Genomic DNA, 16,678 nt, shown 5'->3' with positions numbered 1-16,678 from the left:
TCTGGGCAATAAGGACAAGGCAGCAGGCATTACAATTTCTGGCTTGAAATTATACTACAAGGCTACTGTGATAAAATCAGCATGGTACTGGCAACAAAATAGACTTGAGGATCAACTGAATAGATTAAAAGGCACTGAAGCCCCTATGAACACACTCAGTCACCTTATCTTTGACAAAGGGGCTAAACATGTTCACTGGAAGAAAGATAGCCTCTGTAACAAATGGTGCTGGAAAAATTGGCTCTCTATATGCCGAAAAATCAAACTTGACCCAGGTCTATCACCATGCACTAAACTAAAGTCAAAATGGATTAAAGATCTTCACATTAAAGCAGAGACACTAAACCTCCTTTAAGAGAAACTGGGAGGAACTCCTGAAGACATAAGGGTAGGCAAAGAATTCATGGACAGAAATCAACGCACACAAGAAACATTTGAAAGAATTAACAACTGGGACCTGCTCTTACTGAGAAGTATTTTCACGTCAAAAGAAAGTAGCAATAAAGTGAAAAGTCAACCCACAAATTTGGAAAAAATCATGACAAATAAGTACTCAGACAAAGGTCTGCTCTCTAGAATTTATAATGAACTAAAGAACACTAGGGCCCCAAAATTTAAAGACCCAATCCAGAAATGGGCATCTGAGATGAACACACACTTCTCAGAAGAAGAAATTAAAGAAGTGAATAAATATATGAAAAAATGCTCCACATCACTAGCCGTCCGCGAAATGCAAATTAAAACAACGTTGAGATATCATCTCATCCCAGAAAGAATGGCTATCATAAATAAATTACCCAACAACAAATGTTGGAGAGGCTGTGGGGAAAAAGGAACCCTTCTCCACTGCTGGTGGGAATGTAGACTGGTGCAACCGTTATGGAAATCGGTATGGAGACTCCTTAGAAAACTTGAACTTGAAATCCCATTCAAACCAGCTATTCCTCTTGGGAATTTTCCCAGAGGTTCTGAAAACATCATATCACAGTGATATATGTGTGCCTATATTTATAGCAGCACAATTTGTGATAGCCAAATCTTGAAAACAACCAAGATGCCCATCACCTGAGGAATGGTTAAAAAAATGTGGTATTTTTACACAATGGAGTATTATTCAGCTATTAGGAATGATAATCTCGAAGCCTTTATATTGAAGTGGATGCCACTTGAACATATACTCCTAAGTGAAATAAACCAGACACACATGTGTAAATATCGTATAGTCTCCCTAGTATAAGAACTCCAAAGAAGAAATACAAATACAAAGCTATAATACAAGTAGCAGGAAAGCAGGATCTCAAGGACTAACTAATCAAGAGAGGGAAAGGAAGACATCTAGGAAACATCAATATGTTAAGTCATACAGGTATATGTAGAAGATAGGCAGAGCAATGATCCTGAGCATCTGCAGAAGATTTTTGAATCTAGCAGTTAATTGGAAAAATTCTCACCCTGACCAACTATATATACTGATACTTGTGAACTAAGCAACTGCACTGAAGATGGTAATTTGTAATAGTAGTTTCATGCTTGGGGAACCTGTCATTTTGGTATTCTGAATATGGACTGCTTGTCATGACATGCCATTTGCTGCTATGATGTCTCTCGTGTAGATGGTTGTTCAAAAAGTAGGGGGTGGTGAATGAAAGCAAGAGACAGGAAAAGGAATATTGTGGGACTGTCCTGCTCAAGGTTGTACATGGTGGGATTTTTGGACTTATGTGCAAGCATAAGAAGTATATAATTCTTTATGGCTATTTTTAAAATATATTCTAATTTTTAAAAGTTTTTATCATATTCTGTAGGGACTGAAAGTTCAACATATCAATACTTGATGAAAAATAACTGTTCCATATTATACCAAATATGTTAGATATGCAGACAGATAGTGAGGTTAAGATTAACAGCCTAAGTTATATGGAAATAACAATAGGATTGTCTTCTGGATGGTTAACAACCTAACTTTGCAGACCACAATTAGAGAAAAAGGAGGGCTACAAGGAAACCCAACATTTTGGCCCTAGCTTACTAAGGTCAATTATGACTCAGGACATATGAGAACCTGTACTTTAATGTCATTTAACTCAGTAGTGTCCCAAATTTTCTGATCAAGGAGATTATGGGGCCAAAGAGGAAAGTGATCGATGATGTAGAGTGTGCCTAAGGAGAGTCACTTGAAGAGAAAACATTTAGGCTTTCACAGAGAGCACATTGGCCAAGCAATGGTTGTGACTCATCCACATGACTGACACTGACAAAGGTTCTACAATCTGAGGTACACGATCTCAGGATAAATCCTGAGCAGATTTCACTGACCTTCTGAGACCCAAAAGTTACAACTCTAGTTGCATAGGTCCTGCTTTACATTGGTCTTAACCATCCAGCAGAAAAGTATAAAAACAAAACATAAGAAGTAAAGCCATGGTGTTATGTTGAGTTGTAGTGGACTCAGGTGAACAATTTCTGACATTTCCAGTCAAGCAGAAGACCCAATACTATTATGGGCTACTGGACTTTTTCACAATGTTTTGCTGAGTTTACACACCTATAATATTCAAATAACGGAACTTAACAACAAAAAGGGGATGCAGATGAATGTCCATTTTGCATCTGTGTATTGAAATGGCTAGGATCAATATACAGTTACATTCTCTTAATGAATAGAGGGATTTGTTCTAATGGTGTTTGTAAGTAGGATATCATGTCTGCATCTTGTACAGCAATTAGCGACTAAGAAGAATGTATACCTTGTGTTAATTATTGAAACTGTCCTACCAGTTTGGTTTGAAACTGTCTCATTGCTATTTGTTTCTCAATAAATTTATGGAAGAATAAAAAAATCTAAAAAAATTTAAAAAAAGAAAAAAAGACGTTGAGTTCTCTACAGCTCAGCACAATAATATGTTTTTACTTTTTATACTTCATTTTTATGCTTTTTTGCTGGATGGCTAAAACCAAGATAAAGCACAACCTATGTAACAAGAATTGTAGCTTTTGTATCTTATAATGTCAGTCAAATCCCCTCAGGATTTATCCTGAATCCCTGTACCTCAATTTGTAGATCCTTTGTCAGTGTCAGCCATTTGGATGATTCATGGCCATTGCTTTGTCCAATGTGCTCTCTGTGAAAGCCTGAGAGAATGTTTTCTCTCCATGTGACTCTCTTTAGGCACACTCTACATCATTGCTCACTTTCCTCTTTGGCCCCATAATCTCCTTGATCAGAAAATTTGGAACACCCCTGAGTTACATGATGTTACAGTACAGGTTCACATATGTCCTGAGTGTTAATTGACCTTGAAAGGCTGTGGCCAAAATGTTGACTTTCCTTGCGGCCCTCCTTGTCCTCTAATTTTTAGCCTGCAAACTTAGTTTGTTAACCCTCCAGAAGGAAGCTTATTGTTATTACCATAATACTTAGAATGTTGAGCTTAACCTCACTATCTGTTTGAATATCAAACATCTCAGGCATAACATGGAACAGGTATTTTCCATCAAGTATCAATATGCTAAACTTTTAAGTCCCTACAGAACATGACAAAAATAAATTTAAAAAAGTAAAATATATTTAAAATTTAGGAACTAACAATGTTTACACATAAGTTTAGTAATCTAACCATATACAACATGGTAGAAGGATAGGGACTTTCTTTCTTTCTTGATCACTCTGTGCTTTACCCTACATGCCATGAACAAGCCTTTTCTTGCATGCCTCTTTGCCATACCATCTGCCTTGGAGCCATCCAAGTATGGCTTGAAACCTCCAAAACCACAGTCAAAATAAATGTTTTATCCTTTAATCCATGAGTGCCTGGTATTTTGTCTCAATGATGAGAAAGTAACTAAGACACATTTTTGGTTTATCGATTTGTTGATGGACATTCAGCTCATTTTCACTTTTTGATTCATACATAATATTACAGCAAATTCCTGATTCATGAATGAGTTCACTTCAGGGAGAATGTTCATTAAGTTAGATTCATTTGTTAGTCAGATTCATTTGTAAATCTGAAAAAGGCAGTCCTTTCTTTCTTTCCTTTCTTCCTTTTTCCCTTTCTTCCTTTCTTTCTGCTTCTGGGTATTGAACTCAGGACCTTGTGCTTGCCAGGCAGGTACCTAATCCACTGAGCTATCTTCCTGGCCCAACAAAGGGAGTCTTCTACAACTTTTGCAAAAATATAAAATATAAAGAATAAAAATCAAATGCACCCACAGAAAATACTATAAGTACACTATTTTTATTTTACTCTTACTTTGAAATGGTGGTACATTAGAGCACAATGGTAGATAATTTTTACGTTTTCAGTTATCGTAAAATGTACAGACAGACACGTGAGCTATTTCCACAATTTGTTTACATTTGTGAATGTCCATAATGCAAAGTATGATGTTATCTATGCAAGTTTGCAGCGTAAATGTTCATACGTGGGACACTTACAGAACTTTGAGTATTTACATATTAACTATTTTGTGAGCATATTTTAAATTTCACTTGGGTATATAATTGCAGATTGAATTTATGGGTTATACTCTAATATTGTGTTTAAATTTCTAAGAAGCTGATAACAATTCTGGAGGATGAATGTATGTTTTACAATACTACCAGTAGCGTATAGTGATTCCCATTTCTTATCATCATCGGCATTTGTTGTTGTATTTCCTTGTTTGTCATTATGTGAGTGATTCTGAAATTCCACCATATTTACATGATGTAAGGCAACTTTTATATAGGATGGAATAATTGTGTATTTTTTACAAAAACTATAATTTAGATTTTCTTCATTTTAATTTCCATTTTTTTCTTTTTACAACGGTCTTTAAGTGCTGTCTATTTTTAATGATAGTGGATTATAATATGATTTGCAAATATTTTATGTTGTTTTTGCATTATCATTGTGGTGATTTTTGAATGCCCATAGTGTATAACATTGGTCAAATTATTTTCTCTATGTTTGTTTTTGGTTACAATATTTCATCTGTAACAGTATTGACTAATCCAAAATCATGACAATGCTTACTTCTATGATATCTGCCAAAGTTTTTTTCTTTACTTCTAGTTCTTACATTTAGTGTCTCATACATTTTTGCATCTGTTTTAGTTCTTGATGTGAAATAGGGGTTCATCTATGTTCTTTTGGATGTGGATATGTTGTTGTCCCAGTGTCATTACATAAAAAGAATATTCTTTTTCCATTGAATTGTTTTGGTACTCTTTTCAAAAATATTTGACCATGAATGTAAGGGTGTATGTCTGGACTTTTATTTTACTTCATATTTTTGGTGGAACCAGGAATTGAACTCAGACCCTTGAGCTTGTCAGGGAAGCACTTATTCTTCTGAGCCATCTCCCTGGCCCCTTGGACTTTTAGTGTGCAGTATTTTATTGATTTGTGTTTATGACCTATTGGCAGTATCACATTGTCATGTTAAGTTCAATGACTTACTAACTTTTAAATACCTAAGTGTGAGATCTAAAAATTTACTCAACACTTTAAAGATATTTTTGATTATTTAAGGTGACTTACTCTGCTATACCAATTTTAGGATTAGCTTTTTGATTCCTGCTTTAACACAGCTGGGATGTGAATTGAGATTATATTGAGTCTAGAGGTCAGTTTAGAAGATGCCAGCAGTTTGAGAATATATGCTTTCAATCCTTCAATGCAATATTTTCATTTTGATCCTTAACTTATTGTAGTGACATTTAATTTTCAGTATGTAAATCTCATACTTCATTTGTTAAATTTATACCAAAATATTTTATTTTTCCATTGTTCCTGTAAATACAATTATTCTTGATTGTACTTTTTAGTTGTTCCTTGGTAATATAGATAAAAACAATTGATTTTAATATTGTTTTTGTACTCTGAGTAAGTTCATTCATTTACTAGTTCTAATTTTATTTATTCATCTATTTTGATGTTAGTTCACTAGCATTTTCTAAATATACAATCTTGTCAATTTAAATGGAGAAAATTTTAATTCTTCCTCTCCATCTTATATTTCTTTTTCTTGCCAAAATATCTTGATTGTATCCTCCACTACAATTTTAAAAAATGATTGGCATAAGTGAATATCATGTTAGTATATATTTTTTCTGTCCATTGAGATCATCAGATGGTATTTGTTTCTTATTCCATTAATATGACATAGTGTGAATTCTTTAGGACTCACTAATAGAGGTTAGATTTAATGGTAAATGATGATATGATAATACCAAGGATTCACTGTGTAGGATTACAGGATCAGAAGCAGAAGGGTTCCAACAGCCCTCTGCCAGATCAGAAGTGGGAGAATGCACCATGGAAATCTGAACAATGGAACATTGTAAGATCCAATTGAAAGTCAAAATCATGGAAGGTCATTGCAGATACTTGGTTTAGTCTGTTCCGAAAACATAAAGGTTCAGCTAAGAAGGGAGAAGTCTTCAGTGGAATCTTAAGGGAACTGCAGATGAATGTCCAAATGAAATGGTGAAGACTATAACTCCTCTGAAGGAGAAGGGCAGATTTCATTCTTTGTCCCATTTATTCTATCTAGGCTACTAGATTATTGGCTGATGCCACACAAATCTGGGGTCAATCTTTTCTTAGTGTTCAGCCTACATGTAAATCATCCACAGATCTAACCTAATCTGTGGTTCTTCTATCAAGGTGATATGTCACAATTACAATGACACACTACATTGATAAAATATTTTGTGTTAAACTTGTGTTGCATTTCTTATAGAAATGTCACTTGTTTGTGGTACAAACTTTAAAGAAGAATTGAAAGTTGCTACATTTGGTGTGCTAATAATTTGTAAATGATTTTTAAAAATATTTTTGAGGTATAATTGCAGTATTTTATTTTTTCCTTGTGGCATCTTTGGTTTTGGTGTGAGGATAATGGTTTTTTTTTTGTTTATTTATTTTGTTTTTTAATGTTTACTTAATGTAATGAGCTGGGAATTGATTTTGTCATTCATAATTTTGGAAATATTTATTAAGTATTAGTGAAAATAATTGTTTTCATATTTACCTTTCTTTTGTGGGAAACTTTTAAATTACTAAAATAATCTCTTTATTTTTAATGCATCTATTTGATATTCTAATATCGTCTTGAGTCATTTTCATTAGTTTGAGTATTTCTAAAGTTTTTCCATTTTATGTAGACTATCTACTTTATTTTTTAGTTATTTATTTTATTTTATTTTTCTGGTGGTACCAGGGACAGAACTCAGGACCTTGCACTTGCCAGGCAAGATGATCTACTTTATTGACATACAGCTGTATATATTGTTCTCCCGTGAATAATTTAAAGTCAGCAGTAATGTTTTCTGTTTTGTAATGTTTATAATTTAAATATTCTCTCCTTTTTATCTCTCTTGCCAAAATTTTGTAAGTTTTGTTGATTGTTATAAAGAATCACTTTTGGTTTCATTAATTTTTTCAAATGTACTATTTCATACTTCATTTATTTGAACTTGATCTGTATAATGTATGTTCTTTTATTGGCACTGAGATTTTCCTTATTTTTCCAGTCCATATATTTGAAATTTAAGTTATTTACTTGTTGGTTTATTTTTGATTCTGACTTTCAGATTAGCTATGCATTTCTTCCTAAGCAAAGGTAAATTGCATCCTATATTTTTTATGTTTCATTTCAGGTCTTTTCACTTTTTATTGTTAATTTTATTGATTTGTGTAATGGCAAATCATGTATATGAAATGATATGTACCCATCATTGTGATATCATGCAGAAAATTTTCTCTGTATTCATGTCTCTCAAACTCTTTGGGAATCACTTATATTTTTATTATCTCCATAGCTACACATAATTTTTTCTAGTACATGTGTAGTATGTAATATTTACATTCCTTGCATAGAGTTGGTACACGTACAAGAAACATGTTAGTTTCACCCCCATCCCCTCCATCAAGAAACATGTTAGTTTCACCCCCACCCCCTCCATCCTTTCATTTCATTCTTTGAGAGAGTTCTGTCTACCTAATTCCTATTATATAACTTTTATTTTGCTGTTCATATTTTGAGTTTCTCATATAAGAGAAACAATGCAATTTTGGTGGATTGACAACTGGTGTTCTAATTGTAAGACCCAGCTGAACTAAATCAGTATGGTGCAATGGGTGTGAAGCCTATCTGAGTACTGTTGCTGGCAGCATAAGAGGTAGAACTGAAGAAGAAGCTAAGCTGTTGGGGGTTGCAGAGAGCTGTTGGTATCTGTTGGTTGTCTCATTCTCTTTGAGGAGTTTGTCAAGCTGGTTTTCCTGATGAACTCAGCTCCTTGAATCATTGAAGGTGCTTGGGACCTGGTTGTCTCTGAGAATGGCTATGGTTCATTTTGGGGGAGCTCTGCTCCTCATTTTGTGCATCAATCTCTGGCTCAGGAGGAAAAGATGGTATACTGTTCAATCTTCTGGAGAAGCTTGTTTATTTCTCCTCATCAAAGGAGCTCAGGACCTCACTGTTTCTGAGGATAGTTGTGATAATTTTTGGGGGGAGCTGTGGTTCTTTGAGCAACACTTCCTGGTTCCAGTGAAGATCACTTAGCTTGCCAGCACAGATCTTTCATCCTGCTAGTACAGATTTTATACCTTCCCTGAGTGACATTTGGTCCTTTCCAGCTCAAATCCAAGAAACAGACCTGTATGAGACATTGTCATGTGCTCTAGTTCTTCATTTGGATTCATGCAAGACATTACTGTGGGATCCAGGTACTCAGCTAGATTCTTTGGTCTTTAGTGTGGGCAGATTTCCTGTTCATTCCTTATGTATGTTTCTTTGGGTGAGTATGATGATAACATAATTTTGTAATTAAGTGTCATGTATTGTATTGTTTCTCCTTGAAAAACTCCAAATGACAACAGCAATATTTTGCCTTGTGTGTCTGATTATCGAGTGAAGTTGCATCCATTTTCTTACAATTTTATCTTCATGGCAGAGTGCTAATCTATTGTTTTTAAATACTATGTTCTCTTTACCCATTCATTTATCAATGGACATATAGGTAGTTTCCAATATTTATATATTGTGAATTTTGTTGCTATAAACACGGGTATGCATATATCACTCTAATATGATGTCTACCTCTCTTGGGATATCTAGAAAGGTACTGCTTGGATAAAATTAAAGTCAAGCTTTCAGAGTCCTGAGAAATCTCCACATTGATATTCATAGTGGTTTTACTAGCTTAGATTCCCAGCAACAGTATGAAAGTTTTCTTCCCCCAGCCTCTCAAGTATTTTTTGTGATTCTTTAGTTTTTATTCATCTTCAAGTATTTTCTAATTTCTCTGCAATTAATTCAATTTATTGACTATTAGCTAGACTTATTTCATTGTTTTGTGTTTGTGAATTTCCTATATAGTCTTCTGTTATTCAGTTATAATTTCCACTGTAGTTGAACATTAGTTTTGAAATTACTTAAGTTTTGTTCAATTTATTTAAAAGTGATTTATATCCTTTGTACAGAATGTTTCATATACATTTGGGAAGCATTTGCATTTTTCTATTTAATGTGTTGTACTGTATTTAAAACTGTTGGTCAATTGTGCAATAAACATTTGATTTAATTATTGCTGGTTCATTCTAAAGATTCTGTTCTGTTTTTCTTTATAATTTCAAACATTGAATTTCTTTGACAATTTTTCATGGTTTTCTTTAATTTCTATCCATAGTGTCCTTGTCTCAGTTACTCTTCTCTCATTGCTGAGACAAAATAACCAACACCCACAATTAAGGAAAGAAAGGTTTATTTAGTTCACAGTGGAGGTATTGATCCATGCTCAGCTAGGTCCAAGGCAGAATGTCTCATGGCAGTGAGCAACAGATCATGGTGGCTTGGAGACAAAGAGAAAAAGAACAAAGGGAGAAGCAGCAGCTCAGGCAGCTACCAAACCTCTCTTCCTTCCTTACATTGGAGTGAAGATTATGCAATGCAGAGCCAGAGTGTAGCCCTCACACAAGCAATCCCAGCATTGGATCAAGAATCAATCACAAACTCCAGAAGCTGCCCCATAACTGCATGAGATTTTGAGGGGACGACTAGAGGAAAACCATAACATTCCCTTAGATTTTTATGCACACTATGGTAATCAGGATTTTCAAGGGAAAAAGATTTAATACAGGACACATACTGTATAGGACTTTTTATAATGTTTACTACTGAAAGAATCAACTGTAGAAGAATGCAGGGAATTTGTCCATACACCAGAGACACAAAGAATCCAGTGGTGGTCTGACCCATGGCAAAGTCCTGTAAGAGTCTAGTTGTAGACTTAGAGTCCATGACAATGTCCTTCACAGGTCCAGCTGGAGGCCTAGAGCCCTTGCACATCTGTATCAAGGATCCATACTGGGAAGGCCCATAGGTCAGTAGTAGAAGCCAGAAAGTCTATACCAATGGGATGAAGGATCTGTGTCAGCAGGGTGAGAGATATGCACTGGAGTCAGAAAGTAGTGTTCAAGGTAATACTTCCCCCAAAAGAACTGCAGCCATCCTCAGTGACAACAAGGATCTGAGCTTCTTTGATAATGAGAATAGCTGAGTTTATATAAGGAAAACCAGCATAACAAGCTCCTCCAGGAGAGTTAACAGCACAAAATCTACCCCTTTATTTCTCTTTTAATATTGTTAGCAACAATTCTCAGTTGGGTCATCCACACACAACAGCATGCTGATTCAATTTAGCTGGTTTTTCCAAGTTGACTATTAGTTAAATATACACACTAAAGATAATTGATTTGCAGTCATTTCTAGTATGTCTTAATGTCTCAATTTTCTCAGGGATAATTATGACATTTTTCCACATCTATAGATGCTATAGTGTATTATTTCTTCCACCTTCTTATAACTGATTTTGGAAAAAATGTGTTTAAAATATATCATGTGAAAACAGGAAATTTTATAAACGACTTATCCAGGACTTGTTTTTATGGTTAGTTTAGTTTGCTGGATTCCGTAATGTTAGTATTTACTGTTATTCATCATCAGTTGGGCCTTTCATTGGTTGTCTCAGCTGTCAGCTAATAATTGAATGGATCCTTTCTTTAGTATCTTACATTAATAAATCCCCCTGTGTTTGGAAAGGGGCTCTGTATGATCTAGAGGGTATGTTTCTTATCTTTGCAGAGGGAAAATATAAACCAAATGTGAAACAACAGGGCCTTATCATGTATTTCCTGGAGTTGTTCACAGTCCTCAGCATTTATGTAATTTTTGAGATTGGTAAAACTACTGGTTTACAAATACCACCGGTACTTTATTCCATTGTTTCCTTTTCAATTTTATGGTCATTCATTTTTTATGTCCAACTACTCATGCCATTTAAGACAACTGAAATGTTAAACAACTGACTGATCATTTTTGACATTCTGCAGTTAGGGCTATTAGACCAGAATAAACATCGAGTCAGGTCAAATAAAGTTGAAGCTTGAGAATGTAGCTTTTCAGGTATAGGCCAGATAGGTCAAATGAAATAATTGTTTTGAGAGAAGGCTTTTGATAACCTCTGGATGTATTGGATTTCTCCATTGCCTGATGAACTTCTATATTCCACAGCTACATTAGTTGTGAGTCTGCTAGTTTTTAAGTTAATGCATAGCTGGAGAAAGATATAGAAAAGTTGAAATGCTGCAAAACTCACATTTTTTTTGTATTTTAGGGAAGAGTCTACAGGGTGTTCTGAGTCTCACTACTAGATCAGACTCGTAGTGATTCACCTGTTTATAGCCTCCTAAAAGTTGGGATTACAGGCACGTGCCACCACACTCAGTTTCAATTGCCATCTCGGTGCACCCTGGGGTTGGGGCCAGGACGGCAGGCCCAGGGATTGAACCCTCAACCCTTGCACCAGCTTGCAGGCACTTTAAACCATCGAGCTATTTATTTATTTTTTATTTATATTTTTGCAGAACCGGGGATTGAACTCAGGCCCTTGCGCTTGCCAGGGAAGCGCTTATTCCACTGAGCCATCTCTCCGGCCCCACCATTGAGCTATTTAGCCGGCCCTTTAAACTCACAATTTTGAATGGCATTTATCCATTATTCTTAAGTAAATTCTTCTGGATCATTGCTAATGCTTGGATAATTTCCACTTTTCTTAAAATTTTATATTTTTGCAGGTGTTCCCATACTATTATGTAAGACTGCATTTTCAGCAGTTTTGCCCCACCACTCCTGACAAATTTGTTCAGGCATGGTAACTTCTGTCCTAGAAGTGAAATAAAGTATGGCATTAAGAAATTTTAGTTTGATAAGGAAAAAAATACTTAAGTTTTGCATTTTAACCCAGTTGAAATTAAATCCTAGCTAAGTTGCTTTCTATGCAGATGAAAGTATTCAAATAAATTATGCGCTCAGCATCTTAATTTTATCATTTATTCTACAAAGAGTATAATGTATGCTCTATCAGAACATTAAAAATCTAAAATAAGTAATCAATGTAAAGTTTCTGGTACACAGCTAATGTGCAACTCATCATAAATCATCTATGGTTCACATTTTCTGCTTAAGGGAGTATTCAAAGATTCCAATCTCAATTAAGATTATATGCTTACATTAGAGTATCCCAAGCTATTTTTCACACAAAGTATGAGATAGTAGTGTTAGGATACTTGGTCCATGAATATCACCCAGTAACTTTCACCTTTTTGCTATACACTTATACACAATGTGCCTTTAGCTTGTTGCTCTATAGTGAAGTAGCATGAACAACTGGTCAAAGGTACTGGATTAGGATTTTTGCATTTCAACTGTATTTTTATTTGTGCCTTCTAGTATTGGGCTGTCTTCATTAATAGAGATACCATATTACTGATTTATTTTCAAATTCCTATCAACATGCCCAATAGACCACTTTTAGCCTCATATAGTTAAGTATTTCTCTTATTTACTTGTTGTTAGATTTATGTAGTGCTTTCCTCCCTAAAGCTTAAGTCAGTATATAGACAAATTAGTAACATGGTCTACTGAACATTACAAATCTAAAATAAAATTGAAAATTACTAAACAAGAAGAGCAAACAGAAAGGAAAAATTTGAGGGATAATGAATGATTAGAGGAAAAAAAAGAAGGGAGTGTATGGTTCAGACAGTTTTTTTCTCTTTTATTATGCAACCTTGAACACCCATTCATTTTTCTGATTCAATCTTAAAATGCCAGAGTTCATAGGTTTTTCAAAAATGATGTATATTTGTTTTCTGCATAGATTTTGGTGAACAATAATCACAAGTCGATATATTTTTCTTCTGCTGCAAAATTTTGGATTTAAATGGTAAATAATGTTAGTCTCAGTACTAGTTCCTGCCTTGATGGAGTAATATGTTAATGAAATGTTAACTTTTGTAGAAAAAAGCAATTCTGTGAATAAACTTGTTGTATTCCATGTTTAATGTTGAGAGACAATGCTATTAGAAAGAGAATAATTCATAGGATGTTAATCACTAAGAGCATCAAAGTAATATAAAAGAATGAATTGCAAATATTACTTAGGTTAAAATGTTGAAAAGAATGATAACAGTGCCTTTGTTCATCACGCCTGTCAGTCAGGCATTCCATAGTGAGAAGTTTTAAATTGCAAGTGATGGTCAAATGCAAATAAATGTTTGATGTTTAAAGTACAGATCTGGTACATTAGTCAGATTTTCTTTCTATTTTTATTGATCACCAAGACACTATACTTAAACCCACAATTTAAAGGAAACAAGATTTAGTTCATCTGATTTTTTTCAAGAGATTCAGTACATATTCAAGTCTCCAAGGAAGAAAACTCTTAATGGAAGGATGTAGTGGAGCAACACAGTTTTGTTCATGGTGCTCTGCAGCAGAGCAAGGGAAGACTGCCAGAGAGGAATGGACTAGGGACTATATATAATATCCAATGTTATGTCTTCAGGACTCACCGAGCTATACACAGGAATATGTTTTCCTAATGTACTAGGCATTTCATAATGCAATAAAGTTGGAAAATCAGGATTAATGGTCACATATGCGAAAATGAAGGATGTTAAATGCATGGAGGAGTGAATATTGCCATCCTGTCTCTCATATTGACACGCTGAGAAATCATTTTTGGAGATAATCTACAGAATACTATTTGCTTAGTACCATTGCTAAATACACACACACCACGCACACACACACACACACACACACACACACACACACACACACACTTTCCTTGCTGAACATTAAAGTATGGCTTATGTGATAAGAGATATAAGAGATTTTTATTCATTTTATTGTGACTACCTTTTATATTTATCCCATAGGGTCTAAAATCAACTCAGATATTTCAGAAACTCATTAACAGATTAGTAAGAGAAACACTTGAAATTAATTCTTTTCTTGATACAATGAATTGGAGAAAGTTTTTTTTAATTTTTTTCAAAATTCACAATAAGTTTGAGGCCTCAAGGGTTGTGCCAATTATTTCAATAAACTGCAAATTGTGTGAGATTTTTTGTGAATTTCCCTTGAAAGATAAATGTAGTAAGACTGCTCAAAATATGGAAACCAAAATAATTTTCAAAAAGCTAAACATCTTTTCCACAAACCTCTACTGTGGCAAAAGCTTTGGAAAAGTGTATTTATCTGGATAACCTTGAATACCAGCTTATTAGTTTTCTCTGTGTTTTATCCCAATAAACTATTACTTCACTCCCTGACATGTCTTCCTTTAGGAAAAGTCACTGATATTCTTAGAATCTGGTTAAATTTCAAAAGGGAATTCTGCATTAAAGCGTAATAATATCAATAATTGTGTTTTGAAGTATTGGCTATTTATTGAATTTTTGAATTTGAGGTTTTTTTTTAGAAAATTGAGGCTTGTTTTGTGTAATGCCTTAAATTGAATATGAAACTTATATAACATTTCTTGGAGTAGTGTTATTAACTATTTTATTAAGCTAAGCATTTATTATATTTCCTCCTTCAAATAGCACACTACTACACAACTTCATTTTGGTGGTACAGAACAAAGGATTCATGACCTAAACTAAAAACTCAACTATTTGTGATAAGTGCCAATTTTATAGTAATCAACTGATACTATGTTATTTATTTTTGAAAAGTACAATCAGTATTAATTGTAAAATCAAACTACAATAGAGTACATGTTTTATTAGTAAGTTAAATGAATATTATCTATCATTTTGAAAAATCTTTTCACTTGATATTTTTTGCCAATCTCTGTCCTTCATCGTTGATTTGAAAAGTAAAAATCACTTTAGAATTTTTTTTAATGTTCTTGATAGCTTTTTACTTGCTGCCATGATTGATTCTATTTCAGAGTAGCCTAATTATCTTCAGGTGCAAGATGCTATACAGTGCACTAATCAGCCAGATCAGAGAATTTGTTATGGGTTGACTATAACATCCTGTAGTTGCACTATAAAAACACATTTTTTTTCTAATTATTGCTCCTTGTCCTAAAGTCAGATGATACGCTACCTACATATTTATTAAGTGACCTACATAAGTATACAGCTGGAGATAAGGGTACTGTCATTGTGCTTCCTCTCCCAAAGCAGGTTTCCACCCCAAAACACAGAAATGTCATTTAGGTAAAATAAGCAAGTAATAGTAGGAAGTGACTCCTGGCCTACCAAATAGCAATGCTTATTAAAAAGCGATTACATTCCTATTTTTCTATCACTATATCTACAATTATTCTCTCTTATGCTTCAGAAGAAAATAGATTTCAATAATTGCCATGGCAACTTGGAATTTAAAATGGCATCTAGCTAATCAATGTTTAAAGTAGATCTTCTGATTCATACTAAATGCTAATAAAAAACAAGTATTATCAGTACACAAAATTTTAAGACAGAGTGAAACATGATTGCTGAAATTTAATTGAAGTAAAATCCTAGTCAATCTAGTGAAAAAAAGGTAGTCTGCATTCTGAAAGTTCCAGAAACTGGAGTAAGTTGCTTTTCTCCAATGTTACTGCCTGACAAAATGGGCCAGGCTTTGTAACAACCAGATGAATTTACATTTGCCTTGCTACTCTTAAAAATCAAGTGAATTGTTTTGTAAGAAAAATCTCAATGTTTGCTATGATAATTAAAACAATACAATATAAATAAGAAAGCCTAAATAAACCCAATACCAACTACAGGTATAAGCCTAGCAGTTTAATGAAATATCCTTCAAGAAAAATTCTATACAATTATATACACCAATTATAAAAAAATTTGCTTAAGTAACATCATAATATATGTCATATTTTTCATATTCTTATAATCTTTTCCCACTCTGTACTGTTTGTGGAGTAGAAATATTTCAATATCAATAAACAAAATCCATATCACCATTTTAATGAATAAATAGGTTTAGACAAACTCTGGAAGCCATTGACTCCTCATTATCTTTCATGTTTGTTTTTGATCCAGAATCTCCTTATGTAGTTCAAGCTGGTTTAGACCCACTATTCAGTCCACACTGGCATTGAACACATAGGGATCCTCCTTTCTCAGCCTCCTGAGTGCTGGGATGATAGACATATGCCACGAAGCATAGTGCTCATTTTCTTTTCTTCTTTATTCACTCTCATCTTCCTTCTGTGCCCAAGATAATTTTATTTTACTTTATATACTTTTAGGCATTCCCCTCTCTGTTTCTCTCTGTCTTTGTCTCTCTCTGTCTCTCTGTCTCTGTCTCTGTCTCTGTCTCT

Source organism: Octodon degus, unplaced genomic scaffold, assembly GCF_000260255.1.
Source record: "Octodon degus isolate 3935 unplaced genomic scaffold, OctDeg1.0 scaffold00171, whole genome shotgun sequence".
NCBI lineage: Eukaryota > Metazoa > Chordata > Mammalia > Rodentia > Octodontidae > Octodon > Octodon degus.
Note: the sequence above shows the minus strand (reverse complement) of the source record.